Below are 19,064 nucleotides of genomic sequence, written 5' to 3'. Positions count from 1 at the left end.
ACTGAGAAAATATTTGAAGTTATTATACTTGAAACCTTCCTTATATGGGAAATGAAATAGTCAATCTAGTCCAGGAAGCACAGAGAGTCTCATACAGGATAAAACCAAGGAGAAACATGCCAAGACACATATTAATCAAAGTACCAAAAATTAAATACAAAGAAAAAATAATAAAAGCAGCAAGGGAAAAGCGACAAATAACATTCAAGGGAATTGCCATAAAGTTAACAAAAAAGGGAACCCTCTTGTACTGTTGGTGGGAATGTAAATTGATACAGCCACAATGCAGAACAGTATGGACGTTCCTTAAAAAACTAAAAATAGAACTACCATATGACCCAGCAATCCCACTACTAGGCATACACCCTGGCAAAACCATAATTCAAAAAGAGTCATGTACCACAATATCCATTGCAGCAATATTTACAATAGCCAGGACATGGAAGCAACCTAATTTTCCATCGACAGATGAATGGATAAAGAAGATGTGGCACATATATACAATGGAATATTACTCCGCCATAAAAAGAAACGAAATTGAGTTATTTGTAGTGAGATGGATGGACCTAGAGTCTGTCATACAAAATGAAGTAAGTCAGAAAGAGAAAAAAATACCGTATGCTAACACATATATATGGAATTAAAAAAAAATGGTTCTGAAGAACCTAGGGGCAGGACAGGAATAAAGATGCAGATGTACAGAATGGACGTGAGGACACGGGGAAGGGGAAGGGGAAGCTGGGATGAAGTGAGAGAGTGACATGGACATATATTCACTACCAAATGTAAAATAGATAGCTAGTGGAAAGCAGCGCATGGCACATGGAGATCAGCTTGGTGCTTTGTGACCACCTAGAGGGGTTGGATATGGAAGGTGGGAGGGAGGTGCAAGAGAGAAGTGATATGGGGATATACGTATAGCTGATTCACTTTGTTATACAGCAGAAACTAACACAACAATGTAAAGTAATTATACTCCAATAAAGATGTTAAAATCAATCAATCAATCAATCAATCAAAAGTAGATTGGATAAGGATGATGGTTTATGGAGATAAATGAGGTGCCACTAAAAGAGTGATAACCTGTCACATTCACTTCATTATTCACCATTTGTACTCTGGTGGGGAAACCAGGAAAAATAGGATAGCTCTTTGCTTATGTTACAAACTTGATATGTATGGGTATGCCACACATGTTGTTTAAAATACACAAGTTAGCATGTTCAACAGTTCTTTTTACCAAAAGTGAATTTTAGACATTTTGGGCAAAGTTTTATGAAAGTAAAGGAGAACATTTGTGAGTTAATATACATAAAACTCTTAGAAAAGCAAATGTTGCAGAGTAAGCTCTCTGCATTTGCTATTATTATATATAGAATACTTACTGTCAACTTAAGGATTTGTATATTAGTTAATATTAAATTAATATTAAGCAGCTATTATGCATTAGAGGCTATAATACTATAAGCTATCAGAGTCACAAATACAGTAGACACAGTATTTTTCCAAAAGAAGCTTGTACATCAGTGGTAAAGAAATGCACAAACACAAAAGTTTAGGAATATAAAGCAGCATGGTAGGAACTTGGTGACATCAGGGGTTCAGAGAATGGAGAGATTCTTCTGGCCCCAGGCAAGATATAGATTGATTGATTACACTGGAGGAAGATTGGAAGAAATAGTAAACATTTCAGGAAGGGAAAGAAAAAAAGAAATGGAGATAGGACTACCTAAAAGATTTATAGGCTGGATGTACTGGAGGCCAGGCTAAGAAGACGAGATTAGAAAAGAACACCAGAATTACAGGCCTGGACTTGGCCCCATTTAATCATTGAAATTTTCTTAGTAATAAGCCAAGATGATATTTGTGTATTGGAAGGTTAACATGACAGTTATGTATAGAGTTAACGTGTCCAGTTATATATTTTTAGGGGCAGAGAAATGGGAGCCTAATAAGATGACTAATAGGTAAGTAATAAAATAGGTAGCAGTGGAAATGGAAAGGAAACGTTGAATGCAATGGACATTGCTGAAGAATTACCATACTTTATTGTGTTTATAAGATAGTATTTTTTGTATACTCTGCATATTGGAGTAAATGCCTTCATTTACAAAGATGGTATTTCAAATTCTTAAGGATTATGGTCAATTTTGATAAACATCATTCGTTTCTATGGCTAAAATAATTAACTAAATAATGGCAGATGAAAGAGATAGCCATTTTAAAGTGTTAATAATTTAACAAATATTTTGAAAGTTGGTGCTAGAACTTGGGTTTTGGATGCAGCTGACCATAATTCAGTTATGAGCTTTGCAACTTACTTATGTGAATTTGGGCAAGTTTTTAACTATCTGAACCATGCATTTCTCATCTCTAAAATGCTGAATAATAAAGCTTTCCTTACTGATTTATTATAAGGATGAAATAACATACTTTAAAATGCCCAGACGTATCTGCCGCATGTAATAATTATGCAGTACATGTTAGGTGCAATTAAGGTCTGTAAAGTAAGTGTAAAAAAGTAGAAAGCAGATTTATTGTAAAATCTATTACAGGGCTTAGCACACAATGCACTTTATTTTTCTAGCTTCAAGGACCTTACAATCTTTTTATTTTCCTACTATCTCACTGATTTCTCCCTTAAAACCTTATTTGTTTCTTCTCTTCTCTTTGACCTCTTTCTGTTGGTATGATCCAAAGATCAGATCTTGGATTTCTCTGTCTCACATTTTCCCTTGATGATCTTATCCAGTCCTATGACTTTAAATATTATCTCTGTGCCGATTACTTTTGTGCTAATTTTAAAGATATGTTCTCAAATTCTTTGATAGTTCTCCCTCCAAAAGACTGAGCTTAATTCCATTGCCCTGAGTATAGAGTGTGGATTATACATAGTGACCCTTCTATTATGACTAAGTGATGGACTGTCACTTTTGAGATTAGGGCTTTCATATTGGGTTATCTCTCTCTCTCTCTTTCTCTCTCTCTCTCTCTCTCTCTCTCTCTCTCTCTCTCTCTCTCTCTCTCAGTCATCAATTGCTCTGTGTGAAGATATGCCCTGGGAAGCCCTATGTAGAGGTCCATATAGTGAGGAACTGAAGCCTCCTGCCAAGAGCCATATGAGTGATCTTGGAAACAGATTCTCTAGCCTCAATCAAGTGTTCAGAAACTACATACAGCCTTAGTAACAACTTGATTGCAAACTCGTGAGGAAGTGTGAGCAAGAATCATGCAGGTAAGCCATGTCTGGATTTCTAACATTCAGAAACTGTGTGAGACTCTTTTTTCGTTGCTTTAGAGTGCTAAATTTTGGGACAATTTGTTACATAGCAACAGATAAGTAATGCAACCCCTGAATTTACATCTCCATCAGACCTCTATCCAGAACCCCAGACTTCAATATCCAACTGCCTACTTGCTATCTCTACCTAGGTGTCTAACAGACATCTTGATTTCAACATGTTTAAAGCTAAACACACGTTCCTTGTTCTCATTCTTCCGAAGTTCAAGATAACTTTCCCATGCCAGCTGCTATGTTCCTTGACTTCTGTCTTTTACACTCTATCCCCAATCGATCAGAGAATTCTTTTGGCTCTACTTGAAAATTATATCCTGAGTTGACCACTTCTCACCACCTCACTGCTACCATTCTAGGACAAGTTAATCTCATTTCTTTGCTGGATCATTTCAAGAAACTCCCTGTTGTCTTTCAGTTTCTATCCTTGTCTCCCTCCCCCACTATATATTCTCAACACAGAAGACAGCTATCCTTTAAAAGTGTATCCTATCCTTTAAAAACTTGAGACAAATTTCCAGCTTAGATACCGGTGGAGTTGCTTGTATTGCACTAACTTTCCTGCAGATAGCAATTATAAACCCTGGACAAAATATTTTTTAAAAAGCAGTTAAATCCCTCAGTGTCTGCCTATTTTGGATTCACACTGGCACATAATCCAAAGTAAGCAGACGCTGAGAGGGATTTAACATTTGAAAGAAGGGTACCATCCTGGGTAACAGCCACATTTAAAGGCCTTTTTCCTGATGGCAATACCCAATTAATGTGTGGTGCAGTTGGATAAAACTAAGCAGAAGCCACTTATTGACTTGTAATTTTATTACAAGGTAGGAGCTACCAGAGTGACTGGAAATTTATTACAAGGTAGGAGCTACCAGAGTGACTGGACCCAGCTACCAGAGTGACTGGTTCCTACCACAGTAGGTATGCCCTACTCTGGTAGGACCCCCAGAGTGACTGGGGTCCCACAAAACTCCCCTCCAACCTGTGGACGATTTCCTGAAATTCATATATAGTAAGCATTACATTAAGGAGTCCAAATCAACAACGTGGTGGCTGAAAAAGTTAAGCATAAATTTCAGCTCTTCACCCATAGTGGGAAGACAGGTTTAGAGCTGAGTCCTGCCAAGTAAAAGGAACCTGTTAAATACCTCAGACTTTCCATTGAAACCCAGGAAATTCCCCATATTAGATGCAAATACTATGTTCCCTGATTTGCCCAAGTGCTAAGAGCAAAATGGAAACAAATATGTTCCAACAAAGTATAAAACCAACACTTCAAAAATTCAATGTGATCAGCCAGTAATTTAACTATCAGAAAAAAAACAAAATCACTTCTCACAGGAAGAAAACAGAATTCAGACTCTCAGTTCACAATACCAAGAGTACAATAAAAAATTTATTAGATATAGGAAAATGTGAGTTATTATCAAGGATGAAAGCAATCAATATCAGTAGACCACTGATAATCAGTAGACAATTAACAGTAAAGGACATTTAAATATCTATCATAAGGACTTAATTTAAAAGATGGTCACAATGAGAGTGAATGGATGGGAATTATTGGTAGAGAAATGAAAGCTATAAAAAAATCAAAAAGAATTTCTAGAAATGAAAAATTTAGCATCTGAAATAATTAAGTTCTGTGGATGAATTTAGTAGAAGATTGGAGTTAGCAGATAAAATGTTTTGGTAGGCAGAATAATAGCTCTGTAAAGATGTTCACATCCTAATCCCTGGAACCTGTAAATAAGTAACTGTGATATTATGATTTATAATAAATATATATTTGATCTTGGTCCCAGTTTCTAGCTCAGAGCTCCTAAAACTCTGGAATTTCCTAAGTGATAAAGGTGAAATATGTGTCTTTTGTTATTCATAACAAGCCCCTGAGTTTATATTATTGAGGCGAATTTTGAAAAGTCCCTAGGTACTAGGGATGGGGGCTGGTTACCAGGGGAACCAACCTTGATTAGAGAGTTGGAACTTTCAGTCCCAGGCTCTAACCTCTTGGGAAGGGAGAGAGGCTGGAGATTGAGTTAATCTCCAACAGCCAATGATTTAATCAATCACGCCTATGTGATGAAAGCTCTGTAAAAATCCAAAAGGAATGAGATTCAGAGAGTTTTCAGGTTGGTGAACTCGTGAAGGTGCTGGGAGAGTGGTGTGCCCAGAGAAGGCATGGAAGCTCCTTGGCCCTTTCCCACATACCTTCCCCTAGGTATCTCTTCCATCTGGCTGTTTCTGAGTTACTTTTTTAAATAATAAGTTTGTAATCTAGTAAGTAAAACGTGTTCCTGAGTTTTGTGAGCCACTCTAGCAAATTAATCAAGCCTGAGGTAGGGGTCCTGGGAACCTCTGAATTGTAGCCAGTTGGTCAGAAGTATAGGTAACAACAACCTGGACTTGCAGTTGGCATTCGAAATGGGGGGAAGGCTTGTGGGACTGAGCCCTCAACTTATGGGATCTGACGCTATCTCCAGGTAGGTAATGTCATAATTGAGTTAAATTGTAAGACACCTAGCTGGTGTCACAGAATTGCTTTGTGTGTAGAAACTACCCTGCACCCCTTCTCTGCCTCCCCTTCCAACCCCCCTGACACATTTGGTGACCAGAAGTATTGAGTGTAATATTAAAAGAGTCACACGGGAGAAAGTGAGTTTTTCCTTTACAGTAACTTTCCATGGCAAAAGGAATTTCGCACATGAAATTAAGACTACAAACTTCAAAATAGAGAGATTATCCTGAATTATCTATGTGGTCCCCATGTAATCGCATGGGTCTTTAAAGGTGGAAGTGAGTCATAGATTTGAGAAAATGGAAGAAGACAGGAAAGATCTGAAGTGTGAGAGACATGTCACCAAATATTGATGAATTTGAAGATAGAGAAAGGGGCCCACATGCTAAGGCAGGCAGGGAACCTGTAAAGCTGGGAACAACCCTCAGCTGACAGTGAGCAAAGAAACAGGGACCTCAGTTTCACAAACACAAGGAACTGAACTGTGCCCACAATCTGCATGGATTTACCTAGAGCTTCCATAAAAGAAGACAGCCTCGCTGATACCTTGATTTTAGCCTGGTGAAACCTGCGTCGGATATTTGACCCACAAAACTGTAGGATAATACATGTATGTGGGTCTAAGCTTCTAAATTTACGGTGATTCGTTATGGCACCAATTGAAAACTAATACAAAAAGGTCAATAAACTTCAAAGTAGATAAATATAAAAAGAAAGAAGGGGCAGATAATTATTTTTTAAAAATATTGGCCAAAAATTCCCCAAATTTGTTCAAAAACATAAACTTATAGGACCAAAAACTTGAATAACTCCCAGCAAGATAAATACAAAATAAACCACCTTAGGCACATCATTATAAAACTTCTGAAAACCAAACATAAAGACAAAACATTGAAAGCAGCCAGAGAAAAAGAAATTATACACAGGGGAACAATTATACAAATGATGGCTGAATTATCATCAGAAACAGCAAAGACCAGGAGACTATAGAGGCACTTTACATTTTCAGCAAATGGTGTTGGAGCCACTGGATAAATATATGTTAAAAAAGGAATCATGACTCCCCCTCACACCACAAACAAAAATAAATTCATGATGGGCTATAGCCTTAAATGTATATGCTAAAATCATAAATCTCTTAGAAGAAAATACAGGAGCATACTTTTGTGACCTGAGAGCATAGGTAAAGATTTCTTAGGACAAAAATGCACTAAACATGAAAGAATATAATCATAAATTACACTTCATCCAGATAAATATATTTTGCTAATTAAAATATACAAATAAGAGAGGAAAAAGTCAAACTATGGACTGGGAGAATATATTCACAATACATATATCCAACAAAGAAATTATATCCAGGATATTTAAAGAATTCCCTCAAACCCGTAAGAAGCCAAATAATCCTTTAAAGTGAGTAAAGGAATTAGGTAGATATCTCACAAAGGAAGATACATGATGGTCAAAAAGTATATGAGAAGGTGTTGACATTACAAATCATCAGGGAAATGCAAATTAAATCACAATGATTTACCATTATACATTGACCAGAAAAAAAAATTTTCAGTGTCCAGTACTGGCAAGGATGTGGAACAACTGGAACTCATACATTGCTGATGGCAGGGCAATGTGATACAAGTGCTTTGGAAAATTTATTGGTAGTTTCCTATAAAGTTAAACATATAACAATCACTCAGCAATTCTACTCTTAGGTATTAACCTTAGAGAAATAAAAATGTGTCTTCAAAATGACTTGTATGAGAAGCAGCTTTATACCTAATTGCCAAAAAAAAGGATATAACTCAAATGTCCATCAACAGGATTACAAATAGCAAATTATAGTATTTGTACAATGAAATACCACTCAGAAGTAACAAAGAATCAGCTGCTGATACAAATGACAACATGGAGGAATCCCAAACACAATATGTTAAGTGAAAGAAGCTAGACAAAATGAGTAAACAGACAAAAACAAAACCCCCACACATCTTGTTTGATTCTATATATTTATTATTATTTTTTTGTTTGTTTGTTTCGTTTTTTTTTTTTGTTTTTTTGTGGTATGCGGGCCTTCCTCTGTTGTGGCCTCTCCCGTTGCGGAGCACAGGCTCCGGACGCGCAGGCTCAGCGGCCATGGCTCACGGGCCCAGCCGCTCTGCGGCATGTGGGATCCTCCCATACCGGGGCGCGAACCCGGTTCCCCTGCATCGGCAGGCGGACGCGCAACCACTGCGCCACCAGGGAAGCCCTATATATTTATTTTTAAATTGAAGGATAGTTGACTTACAGTATTAGTTTCAAGTGTACAACATAGTGATTTGATATTCTTATAGATTATGTACCATACAAAGTTATTACAATATTATTGACTATATTGAATGTGCTCTACATTACATCCCTTTGACTCATTTATTTTATAACTGGTAGTTTGTACCCCTTGCTCCCCTTCACCTAGTTCACCAATCCACCCACCCACTTCCCCTCTGGCAGCCACTAGTTTGTTCTCTGTATCTGTAGTCTGTTTCTGTTTTGTTATATTTATTCATTCAACATATAGGTAAAAACATAAAGCATTTGTCTTTTTCTGTCTGACATATTTCACTTAGCATAATACCCTCCTGTGCATCCATATTGTTGCAAATGGCAAGATTTCATTCTTTTTTATGGCTGAGTACTATTCCATTGTATATATATGCTACTTCTTTAACCATTCATCTGTTGATGGACACTTAGGTTGCTTCCATATCTTGGCTACTGTCAATGAACATGGGGTACGTATATCTTTTCAAATTAGTGTTTTTGTTTCTTTGGAAAAACTGGATTGTATGATAGTTCTATTTTTAATTTCTTGAGGAAGCTCCATACGATTTTCCATAGTGGCTGTACCAATTTACATTCCCAACAACAGGACACAAGGTTTCCCTTTTCTCTACATTCTTAACATCACTTGTTATTTCTTGTCTTTTTAATGATAGCCATTCTGACAGGTGTGAGATATTAACTCATTGTGGTTTTGATTTGCATTTTCTTGATGATCAGTGATGCTGAGCATCTTTTCATGTGCCTGTTGGCCATCTGTAAGTCTTCTTTGGAAAATTACCTGTTCAGATCCCCTGCCCATTTTTTAATCAGGTTGTTTGTTTTTTGATGTTGAGTTGTATGAGTTATTTATATTTTTTGGATTTTAATCCCTTTACAGACATATAATTTACAAATATATTCTCCCATTCTGTAGGTTACCTTTTTATTTTGTTGATGGTTTCCTTTGCTATGCAAAGTTTTATAGTTTGATGTGGTCCCATTTGTTTATTTTTGCTTTTGTTGTCTTTGTCGGAGGAGACATTTAAAAAATATACTGCTGTGTTTCCTTTCCTTTGTTTTTGTCTTTAAAAAAAAATACTGCTAAGGCCAATTTCAAAGTGCATATTGCCTATGTTTTCTTTTATGAGTTTCATGGTTTCAGGTCTTACATTTAAGCCTTTAGTCCATTCTGAGTTTGCTTTTGTATATGGTGTGAGGAAATGTTCTAGACTGGTTCTTTTACATGTAGCTGTCCAGTTTTCCCAACACCATTTATTGAAAAGACTGTCTTTTCCCCATTTTATATCTTGCCTCCTTAACTGACCATCTGTGAGTGGGTTTATTTCTGGGCTGTCTATTCTGTTCCATTGATCTGTGTGTCTGTTTTTGTGCCAGTACAATACTGTATTGATTACTATAGTTTTATAGTATAGTTTGTAGTTAGGGAGTGGGATACCTCCAGCTTTGTTCCTCTTTCTCAAGATTGCTTTGGCTATTCGGGGTTCTTGCCTCTTTTACAATATACTTCATAATGTATTAGTGAGGGTGATAAACACTTCACAAGAAGACTGTTAGCTACGAAAATTACTCTGGTTTACATATTTAGTGACTTCAGTCTGAACCGTAAGTGTTTTGATTTCAAGTCTCATTTCCTTTCACCTACTGTCTATGAAATTCCTGGTGTTAAATTCAGTACTAAGAAAAAGAGAGTTGGGAGGATAGAATACTCCTTGGTTTTTATTCAAAAAGTATTAGTCTTTTCCAAATCAAAATAGATTAAAAAGGAAATAAAAATTAACTGCAATCTATATCATTGACTGGAAATGTTGCTATAAAGTACATTGTGGGTGATTGACAAAGTATAATCATGAACTATAGATATGGATTATAATGTGATTTTGACAAGTGGAATGTGACTATATAAGAATTTCCTTGTTTTCAGGAATGCACACTGAAGTATTTAGGGGTAAAGGGCCATGAAGTATGTGACTTACTCTCTCTCTCGGGTAGAGAGAGAAAATGGGGAAGTAAATATGACAAAATGTTAATGACACATGAAACTGGATAGAAAGTATAAAAGAGTTCTTTGTACTAGTTTTGCAAATTTTCTGTCCAAATTATCAAATTATTTCATGATAATAAAGTTTTTAAAAAAGGAAAAATATTGAGTGTCTACTAAGTGCCAAGAAGGCATTCTTAGAGATATTTGCAATACAAAAACAGATAGGATGCAAAAACAGATGACTTCAGGAAGATTTAAGCCCTGTGTGAAAACAGGAAATTAAACAGGAGTTACAAAATGGTGTCACAAGTGCATAATCTAAATAGCTCTACTGTACCTCTTCCTAAGTGAAGCTGGTTGTATTCCCCAGATTCATCTACCCTCCCAAAAGACAGTAGAGGATTCTCCACTTTAGTATGTTACTTTAACCCTTAGCCTTGACCTTTATTCCTGGCCACTGATTTTCCTATGTGAGTGACCATCAAAATGATCACACTCTCAACCCATTGATGCTGGCCTGTGACCTCTATTTGCTGCAGAAGAAGAATCTCAGGATATGCAACATACATGTGGGTAGATTAAACTTGTAACTATGGGGTTTAGGTCTTCTAGACTTTGGGTTTTTTGGGTGTTTAAACAAAATTATTTATTTAATTTATTTATTTTTGGCTGCATTGGGTCTTTGTTGCTGCACACGGGCTCTCTCTAGTTGCAGTGAGTGAGGGCTACTCTTCATTGTGGTGCACGGGGTACTCATTGCGGTGGCTTCTCTTGTTGCGGAACATGGGCTCTAGGTGCAGGGGCTTCAGTAGTTGTGGCCACGGGCTCTAGAGTACAGGCTCAGTGGTTGTGGCACACGGGCTTAGTTGCTCCGTGGCATGTGGGATCTTCCCAGACCAGGGCTCGAACCCGTGTCCCCTGTGTTGGCAGGCGGATTCTTAACCACTGCGCCACCAGGGAAGCCCTCTTCTAGACTCTGAGTGCTAACGAGACTGTAACTTTTGGTACCTGACATTCAAAGAACTATTCTGTTCACTGGAACAATTCCAGCACCTCACTCTCATGTTTTCAATGAGGCAGGAAAATGGAATGGTTCAATAAAGAAGCATATCAGAACAACTGTCTGCAGGAGAGAAAAAATGTGAAACCTTCACCCCTGTCCCCATTTAGAATCACTGTGCATAAGGAGAGTTATTGCGGATAGTGCTGTGTAGTGATGTAAAAAGTGGCAAAGCAAAATACAGGTTGGCACTCACTGATCTAGTCTAGTTTACAGGTAAGGAAACTTTTACCAAGAAAGGTAAAACGTCTTAACCGAGATTATGCAACTGGTACGTTGAACTCTATGAAATCAACATTTTTGTAGGTTAAAATAACTGTCTAATAATGGTGACTTTATATAGTTAAAAATAATAATGTTATGCTTGGTCTTCATACTCCTAGGGAAGGGCCTTTCTAGTAGACCATGCTTTTTGCTTGATATAGAAAACAAAGTACTTTCTGAAAGATTCTCCCATGACAGATATGCTGTTTAAATTGAACCATTTTCTTGATACCCAGGGCCCTCAAATATGGTCACACTCAGGGTGCAAGGCACAATTTCAGGAGGCACTGTTCACGTATTCCATGATGCAAGTGACAGAATCATCACATTCTACAGTGGAAAAACATTTTACACCCATACTCTTTTGAACTTCTTTTCCTTGATACCTGACATTAATATTCACTAATTATTGCTATGCCCACTTCCTGATACTAACCGTCCTTTCAAATTCCTTCCTTTTTGATATTTCTCATTTTTACAGTCCTTGAAGCCTACTCATTGCTTTTCCATTGGTAGCTTATTTCCCTTGCATGGCTCTGTATCCCTCCCCGCCTTCTCCTTAATGAGGATCATTCCATCTGCCCTTATTCTCTTTTCTCCATGAGCAATGTCATCAAAGTGAATCCCATCCAACGTTAATTTAAATTTACAGATTAATTTATTTATATAAGGTAACTCTTATCTGAAGTGCAGAAGCAGAAACACAAAACAACATAAGAATGAGATTTCTAGGTGTCCATTTTTTTCTTAAATATTTCTGAATATGTAGACGATTGGATGTGTTTTGAATTATATTTTAAAGTCTATTTTATTTTATTTTTATATGTGCATATATGACTGAACTGATATGTCCCATGACAGTTTTCTAGAGGCAGCATGGAGAAGAAAACTAGGAAAACAGAGTATGGACCAGAAGGAAAATTAGAGACAGGATCTGAAACATGTATTTAGAAAAGTGCTGAATAACTTAGTTATGTGGAAGAAAGATCAAAACAAACATGCAGAGATGTGAACTCATCCTAGCAACAGTTTCCAACCATGGCTGTGATGCCAACGATAGCTTTAGCTGAAAGTCTCTTTCATTCAGAAAACATTACGAATTCTAACATGCATTGTTGTATGTAAATTTATCTTAGGTGTACACGTCCTATTTGGGAAAAAAAACCCATAAAAAACAAGGAATATCGGGTAAAAATTTGATCTATTTTTTTATTTCTGTGTTTCACATTTTAAGTTAAACCACTAGATTTTTTTTTCAGCAAAACTAGGACCAATTTGATGTTTTATTGATTTAGAAATATCATGCTTTCTCAGACTTAACATGCTATGCTTTGATGGCCTGACTGCTGGGTGTTTTATTTTAGCACAAAGCCTTAATAACACTCTTGGGGATGGAAGGTCTGTTGCTCTTTTGTTATTGCTGTTTGTTTGTCTGTTTATCATTTTTTTTCCTGACTAGAAAGTCAACATAGATATGTGCATTTTGTTGCAGGTTACCAACTACAGGCTGAAAATAGTTTTGTAAGACACAGTTTATGTTTCCTTTTTCTTCCTTTCATCGAGATCCGGCATACATAACAAACATTTGTAAAGAATAAACACTGGGGAAAGAAAAAACCATAAAGTTTTAAAATATATATATATATAAAACACCGGAAAGATTCCCCTTGTGAATTGTTATAGAACTTTATGGTAACTTTTGTTTAAGTTCATGGATTAGAAGTTACTGATTGGATGTTCAGATCCAGTCCTTAATTTTTATAAGAATTTTATCTACATTCCATTCATTTATGAAAAACACATTTTCCTAACTCACTTACTTTAACAGCAGGACTCAAAATGCCTTAGGAAAGGAAAGTGAGTGCTGAGAAAGACTTTGCCTAAAAGGGGATTTTGGTTGGCATACTGTACAACAAGACATAGATTAAAATGGCCAGACATCCTGGATTGTCTTTTCCAAGTTTAATTCACTTCACTTTAACAAATGGTTTTCTAATGGTCTAAAAATTATAAGACACTGCATTGGACTGGGCAGGAAATAAACATATGGGATATCCTTTATCCCCTAAGTAGTTTAGTTTGGTTGGGTTTTGGGGGAGGCAATAAAACTTGTACATATGTAGCTGTTATAGGAAGCAAGAGTAAATGGGCTTTGTTAAAGAGCTATCAGTACGGTGCTATAATGTAACAAGCCCAAATAGATGTCATTCTTTTAGGACTGAGAGGGTTATTAAGCCTTCATGGAGGGAGCTATTTTTGAAATAAACATTGGAAAAAATAAAGTTTTTTAAAGCAGAGAAAGAAAGGCATATCAGAAGGAGGGAAAAGTGTGAACCAAATGCAGTTTAATTTTGCCAGCAAGTAGGGGGCTTATAATGGCTTTTGGTAGAGATTGGAGTTGTGTTTTAGGCAGTGAAGTTTAAGATGAAGTTCGGACAAACACCTCAGCAGATCACATAGGATTCCATGGGTATTTTTAATTGGGTGAAATGTATCAAGGTCTTAATATAAATCTCTTTATAATCTGGACCCAATCTATTTACTCTACCACTTTTTTCTAACACACCAAGATTAAAAGTAGAACTTAGGGAAACTCTAAAATATAAAGGATGGACACAGAATTATAAGTGAAAAAAAAATGGCTGAGAAGAAACAACAGTGTGAAAAAAATATGGAGGAAATAAACTAAGAGAGAATGATGTAAGAACATGTTTCAGCTCAGTTTTTGAGACTAGAATAATCCTGACACCAAAACTGGATAAGGACAATAACAAAGAAAATTGCCAGTAAATGTTCCTTATCAACATGGACTACAAAATTCTGAGTTGAGTTATATATAACTGGAAATCAGTTATATACAGAAAGAAAAATGACAGTGTGAAGTTTATTCCAGGAATGGAAGGATGGTTTAAAGTTTGAAAATCGATCAGTGTAATTCATCACATTAATAGAATATGATGGTCTCAATAGATGCAAAGAAATATTTGATAAAATTCAACACCCATTTATGATAAAAATTCTCAGCAAACCAGAAATTTAAGGACACTTTCTTAATCAAACAAAGGATATCTGCAGTTCAGAAACAGTTGCTACAGCCATTTGGAAAGTATTTTCATGGAATGACGTTGTGGGCGGGGGGGCTAAAGCCTGTCTAAAAAGGAATGAAGAACAGGGGAATTCAATGTAAACTGTACAAGCCTTGGCTATGATGCGAAAAGGAGAAAATGGTGATAGTTCCAGGAGGATAGTAGAAAGGTGTTTTCTGGGTTTTATTTATTTTTGATATTTTGAAAATTGGAGAAAATGAACTATTTATCATTATCTAAATAGACCATGCAGTTTTACTCCCTATGCTTTGCACATTGTATATATCTGGGGACTGACAGGAAATAGATACACACTTAAAGGGTTTAACTGGAGAGAGCTAAATATTGGGACTATTTAGAGGTACACAGGGGCTTGCAGTATTAGAATGCTGTTACCACCCCTAGACCTGAAGTTGCACCCATGAGAATTATATGGTCTAACAAGATTAATACCTTGAACTCTTTTTCTTCCCACCCTCCCATTATCCTGTAGTTACCTACCACTGGCTGATCACAACAGAAAACAGAGAGCAAGGAATCCTGGGTAATGCAGTCTGTAGGGGTCACTCTACTAGGTCACAAAGAGATGGACAGGAATAGATTTGGAGAGGCCAATGAAGAATAACTAGTACACACATGTTGTTGTCTAACTATTACGCCCTTCCCTACTTTTCTATCTGGCAAGATCCCCATTACTCGTCAAGGCTCGGTTCATGAGAAATATTCTACATGGACGCACAGTGCTTCCCAGCCAAAGAGAGTTGGTCTCTCTTCTATTCGTATGCGTGTATCTGTGACAAAGAATATTGACTGGTGCAAGAACATGATGGGCACAGTATTAATCTGTATTGTTTATCTCATTTATCCACATAATCTTTTAAGGTAGATATATCTATTTAATCACTGAGGAATCCTAGGCTTAGCAGGTTAAATAACTTGTCCAAATGTACAGAGCTGGTGACTGGCAATTTGGCCGAGTTCATACTGCCTTCATCACTTCATGCTCCCATAATGCCTTGTGTATAGATCAGATAGAGCACTTTACCACATTCCATTTGTTGAAATTCAAGCAAGAAAAACATACATGTAGCGAATGATGATCACAGAATGCCAACAGGCAAGCAACTCATCCTGGCACCTTTAATCACTAGTAATGGTGTGAGTTTCTCTAAGAAGAGGGTCTTGGACTGGGGTTCAGATTTGGTATCTGTCCCAGTGACAAACGGGATGACAGCAAACCATGGAGTCAGAGTTCTACTATATTAGGTAGGTCTACTTCTGTTCCAAATGATAAAAATCCTCCTTAAGTAGTTAAAGCAACAAAAGAAAATGTATTTGTCCATATAGCTAGCAAGTCCAAAGTGAACCTGACTTAAAGTATAGATAAACAAGTCTAAGAGTTCAAGCATTCACACAATGTCTTCAAGGCTTTTACTCTCTCCCAATCTCTGTTTTACTTTTTAAAAAATCTTTTCCTTGCCTATTGCTCAATTTTCTTCTGACAAGTTCTCTCTACTGCCACTGGTAGCCTTTGGTTTACACAGCAATTTCTTAGTACATCCAGTTGAATGAGAATGTCTTTCCAATATCCATTTATCAATTTAGGAAGGCGTCTCTTTGGTCTTGCTTATTTGTTAAATGCTCACCCCAGGGTCAATTACTGTGATAGGGAAATTGGTCACATTAACTGGTCATGTTTGAGATACATGTCCACCACTAAGGATGGGAAAGGGAATAACTGCAGGATGCTAGAAAAATAATGAGAGTTAATGGGAAATGTGCTGGGTAGTCCACCCAGATAGCTATCACAATCTTTACCCAATCTCCTTGCCAATTTTCAAATTAAATGCACTCTTCTTTCAAAACATGGTTTTGTTTTTTGTTTGTGTTCCAGCTCTACCATCAAGCTTTTCAGGAAATAATTAGCATGAGCCTAATTAATAAAAGTATGGTATTTTCACCCTTATGAAAAAATCTTTCTCACAATGGTTAATTCAGCACAGGGAAACTGTATTGCAGTTTACCCATATTGTCACTCTCTTAAAAGCACAAGAATGGCTTCATATTGAATGATGTGTTATATTAGTCTTCACTTTTTTTCAGAGGACTGACATGACATGTACCTGACAACCCATTGACATGTACCTGACAATCCGAATTACTTTTCTCCTCTGCCTGCTGTATCAATATTTCTTAAACATTTTGGGTCAACAAGGATCTGATGAAAGCCGAGGACCCACACCCTAGAAAAATGCACATATGAACATACCATGAATTTTCTACAGAATCCTCGGGGAGTTCACAAATCTCTAATGTGGAGAACAGTTTACAATGTGGGGAAAGCAAAGTATAGGCTTGCACATACAGTTAGTACCTTAGCTGAGGAGTGTGCAGTTTTGTAGGCTTTGTTTTTTTTTTTAACATCCTTATTGCAGTATAATTGCTGTACAATGGTGTGTCAGTTTCCACTGTACAACAAAGTGAATCAGCCATACGCATACATACATCCCCATATCCCCTCCCTCTTGTGTCCCCCTTCCCCCCTCCCCATCCCACCCCTCTAGGTGGTCACAAAGCACCGAGCTGATCCTCCAGTGCTACGCGGCTGCTTCCCACCAGCCATCCACTCTACACTTGGTAGTGTATATATGTCAGTGCTACTCTCTCATTTCGTCCCAGCTTACCCTTCTCCCTCCCCGTGTTCTCAAGTCCATTCTTTACGTCTGTGTCTTTATTCCTGTCCTGCCCTTAGGTTCTTCAGAACCATTTTTTTTTTTTTAGATGAAAACATAGGCAGAACACTCTATGACATAAATCACAGCAAGATCCTTTTTGACCCATCTCCTAGAGAAATGGAAATAAAAACAAAAATAAACAAATGGGACCTAATGAAACTTAAAAGCTTTTGCACAGCAAAGGAAAAGCTTTTAAGTTTCATTAGGTCCCATTTGTTTATTTTTGTTTTTATTTCCATTTCTCTAGGAGGTGGGTCAAAAAGGATCTTGCTGTGATTTATGTCACAGAGTGTTCTGCCTATGTTTTCCTCTAAGAATTTTATAGTGTCTGGCCTTACATTTAGGTCTTTAATCCATTCTGAGTTTATTTTTGTGTATGGTGTTAGGGAGTGTTCTAATTTCATTCTTTTACATGTAGCTGTCCAGTTTTTCCAGTGTAGGCTTTGTTTTGCAAGCCTTCAGAGTGCTTTAGCAGAGGTAAGACATTGTCAGATTTGCACATTAATTATATTACTTTGTCTAAAAATTGAATAATATTTACATATTCCCAAATCAAGTAAAATCAACATAATTCAAGTTTTATTTGCATACTTCAATTTGTGTTCTGGTTGCTACAACTACTGATTTGGTTATCTTAACATGAACACCAATCTAGGTAGAATTAGCCACAGAGTATAGGAATAAATGAATTTAAGGTTATGGGAAAGACAGGTGCTGGAGAGATCAGTAAAGAAACTGGTATACATATACAGAAGGTCAAATAGGAAAGACTTTATAATTTATTGCAAGTCGGGGTTAGAAGAAGGAGAGCTAGAGGATGATCTCAAGGTTCCAGATGGATTGTGGTGGCATTAACTGAGACTAGAAATAGCAGAGGAGGAGCAACTTTGTCAATTTATGATGAGCTCTATCATAAATTCCTGAAATTTAACGTACACTTATTAAGGTGCGATAGTTGGACATACAGGATCTGTGTTCATGATGACAATCTGGAATCCACCTATAGGACAGTGTCTCTCAAACCTTAGCATGTGTAAGAGTCACTTAGAAGGTTTGTGGAAATAGATTGCTGGTCCCACCCCCAGAGTTTTTGATTCAGTAGGTCTGGGGTGAGGCTGGAAAATGTTCATGTCTAACAGCCTACCAGGTGATACCAGTGCTGTTGGTCTGGAGACCACACTGGGAAACACTGATGTAGAAGATTCTGTTGTTTTGGGTTTCCGTCCAACTTGTTCTCTTCTTGTTACAGCATCGCTTCCAATGCCCCCAACGTCCTTTGGGAAATTGCTTCTCTCTTACTCCAGCCATTCTGTTCTTGTTTTTCTGCCTACGTTCATTAATGTGTGATTACTCACGGAGAAATACATCTATAGAGAAAACCAATACAATAGAAACAGAATAGAATGGTGGCTGCCAGGGGTTGGGCACACGGGGGAATGGCGAGATGTTGGTCAAAGGGTATAAACTTTTAGTTATGTAATGAGTAAGTTCTGAGGATCTAATGTACAGCTTGGTGACTATAGTTTAAAATAAGGTATTGTATACTTGAAAGTTGCTAAGAGTAGATCTTAAGGTGTTGTCACCACCAAGAAAAAGAAGTTAACTATGCAAGATGATGATGTGTTAATTATCTTCTTTATCTTGGTATTCTTTCCACAATATAGATATCTCAAATCATCACGTTGTACACTTTATTTATTTTATTTTATTATTTATTTATTTATTTATTTTTTGTGGTACGCGGGCCTCTCACTGTTGTGGCCTCTCCCGTTGCGGAGCACAGGCTCCGGACGCGCAGGCTCA

General features: G+C 37.0%; 1 long non-coding RNA gene across 2 annotated transcripts in view; it reads left to right on the top strand.

The window, feature by feature from the left end:
- The first annotated feature begins 415 nt into the window (after nucleotides 1-415).
- LOC114487006 (uncharacterized) overlaps nucleotides 416-19,064 on the top strand; it is a 345,568-nt gene continuing 326,919 nt past the window's right edge. For both annotated transcript variants that reach the window (XR_003681570.2, XR_008618368.1), the window contains exons 1-2: nucleotides 416-590; nucleotides 3,030-3,235. This is a non-coding gene — a long non-coding RNA (uncharacterized lncRNA). The remainder of the gene's footprint in view (nucleotides 591-3,029; nucleotides 3,236-19,064) is intronic.

The sequence above is a fragment of the Physeter macrocephalus genome, chromosome 10, assembly GCF_002837175.3.
Source record: "Physeter macrocephalus isolate SW-GA chromosome 10, ASM283717v5, whole genome shotgun sequence".
Taxonomy (NCBI): Eukaryota; Metazoa; Chordata; class Mammalia; order Artiodactyla; family Physeteridae; genus Physeter; species Physeter macrocephalus.
This window is presented reverse-complemented; position numbering and strand designations above follow the sequence as displayed.